The 2616-nt window shown below is 45.9% G+C and overlaps 1 pseudogene; it reads right to left on the bottom strand.

Moving 5' to 3' along the window:
• Positions 1-896: 896 nt before the first annotated feature.
• LOC101584948 lies at positions 897-1956 on the bottom strand (annotated as a pseudogene).
• Between the last annotated feature and the right edge of the window lie 660 nt (positions 1957-2616).

Genomic DNA, 2616 nt, shown 5'->3' with positions numbered 1-2616 from the left:
TAGGGGTATAATCCCTGAGATTACATTTGGATATTCTGTGAAGCTTTCACCATGCAGCCAAAGCTGAGCATTACTTCCTGAGAGCCCAGCCATCTGTATTTTGTTAAGATACCCCTATATTTGTAAGGTGGCCAAAGTGACTGAACATGCACTGGCAAATCTGCATGTAAGACCCACTAATGTGTATAATTTTAGTTGAAAAATATATCTACTGGGGTTATTTCCATGAGGTGGAAAATAATCGATAGCATATTGATTCATTACTAGAATCAACTCAAACATTGTAAATATCCTTTTCACATGGAGAAAGGCAGGATTTAGGATGAACTTCATTTTGATCTTTAATTTTGCCATTTTGATGTAATGAAAACTACATGGCTTGATTTATCAAGCCAGAAAGTGTTTTTGTTTCTTTTTTTCTTATGATTTCTGAAACTTTTAAGACAAGCACAGAGCTAGGGAAACCCTCACGTGCAGGCCAGAAATATCGGGTGGAGTGGCTGGAGAGGGGGGTTGGCTGAATAGGAAGGTGGCTGTGTGGTTCTGGTTCTAGAGTCTAAGTGAGACCCCGTTCAGCTGGAGCTTTTGAGGTCTGTGATGGAAATGACAGTGAAAAGATTTATCCTCAGCACAGACTTGGCACTACAGTGATGGGGCCAAGAGAAAATGTCTAGGCAGGTAATTTTCAGCAACCCTACAACTAAGAGATGATACTGACCCCTGTCTTTTTTTTGTTTTTTAATCAGACTTTTTTTTTTTTTTACACTGCAATAGTTAATTTTGTTTGTTCAAGAGATCACACTGCAAGCATTAACCCAAGCCTGGGCTTTGATTCTGTGGGCTCCTATCAGATATTAAGGAAGAAGCAAACTGTGACCCATGGATGTGGATGAAGGCTAAAGCTCAGGATTAGTCACAGGGTAGTTTTTAAACTTCTGCAGCCTGGAACACGGTAGCCCCAGGTCCTGTAGGTCCTTCTGGATGTCCCACAGGTATCTGCACTGTTCTTGAGCTGAGAGACCTCTTTATCCTTCAGCTTCTGGTTGATAACGCTGGTCAAGCCCGGAGCATTCAGGCTGCAGGGAAGGCTCAGGAAGACTTCCTTCTTAATGCTGTGCATGCCCTTGCTTGTAACTGGGTGAATCCTGGATAGATTCTTCAGGATGGACTCAATAAGATTGGCCACACTCAAGCTGAAGGCCCAGTTCGTGCGCCTTTTTAGCTTGATGACTTCGTGGGCACTTTCAACCCCATCTCATGCACTTCCTTCTGGTTCTCGCTATCATTGTCCGAGCCCACTTCCGGATTCAGATCCTGGAGGGACACACCGCGGCATTCGCTGCACTCCAGATAGCCACACTCGAGTCACCATGCTCGCCCAGAACCCATCTGTGGCAGTTACTAGGATGAATGCCAAGCTTTTCAGCCCTAAGACAGCGAAATCGAGCCGAATCCAGATTGCATCCTCTTTCAGTCGCACGGTGCTTGGGCAATCCACTTAGTTTCCAGGTAGCATAGGTAAGATATATCCACTGGGTTGGAAACCATACTGATGGTGTAGTATTGATTGTTCTTGACGGTCGAGGAACAGTGAACTTGAAGACATTGACGTTTCTCTGCACCGTAGTAAGGCAACTCTCCCCTTCTTGCTGACGGACTCCGGCAGTCACCACCACAATCTTCGAGTTGGCAGTTACTGAGTAATCTTTAGCTGCCACAGTTTCAGCTGTGTGAAGAAACACGCTTCTATGCTGCAGATCCATCGTTTCTCCTTTGAATGTGTCTTCTAAAACATCCACAAGGGCAAGTTCGTCTGCCAGAAACTCTCCCAGAATGCTGACAGCACACACCATACCAACGTGCCCCGCACCCACTAGGGTGCTCTTGCTATCGGGCACCCCGGCAAGCATCCTCTTCCACAACAGGGGCGATGGGCTTCTCCCTAAGGGCTGCCATGCTACACCTGTGGGAGGAGGCCCCGGAGAGCGCTGCCACAGCCGCCGTGGGGAGGTCAGCGTCTGCCTTACCAGACTTCCTCAAGTGAATGGATGTGTCTAAGAGGGGCATGCTCATCTCAAGAATGAAACAGTTCTGCAGTTGCGCACACTGCAGCAAAGGGCAGCATCCTCTAGTTCGGTACTTTCAGTCCTACAATATATCAACACAACCTAGCAGTTGTGCAGAGGGTAAATGAATACTGAAAGATTATTTCAAGGGCTTTCTCTGTTTCTCCACTGTCTTTTTTTCTTCTCTCCTGCATCCAAGCTGGTGCATTTTTATTCTCTGAATCTCTTTGGATTTACTTTCGAGAGCAGTGGTGGTTCTTGAGGTTGGCTGCATACCACGGAAAGAGGGAGATAAAGAGGGCAGTGTGGCCCAGGGCGTGCTGCTTTAATAATGGAAGTAGATTCTGAGAAATGCTTCATTATGCAATTTAATATCAATGTCATAGAGGGTATTTGAGCTTGTGTAGACGTGGAAGGTGTTGAGACTGAGATGATCACAGTGCCATTGGGTGGTATGATGGCATGGAATGTTCTGTGGGCATTTTGCCCTTGTCCAAAATGACATTATGGGGCACAGAATGGCATCTTGAAATTTGATTATGTGAGTATT

The sequence above is a fragment of the Octodon degus genome, unplaced genomic scaffold (genome assembly GCF_000260255.1).
Source record: "Octodon degus isolate 3935 unplaced genomic scaffold, OctDeg1.0 scaffold00066, whole genome shotgun sequence".
In the NCBI taxonomy this organism is placed as follows: domain Eukaryota; kingdom Metazoa; phylum Chordata; class Mammalia; order Rodentia; family Octodontidae; genus Octodon; species Octodon degus.
This window is presented reverse-complemented; position numbering and strand designations above follow the sequence as displayed.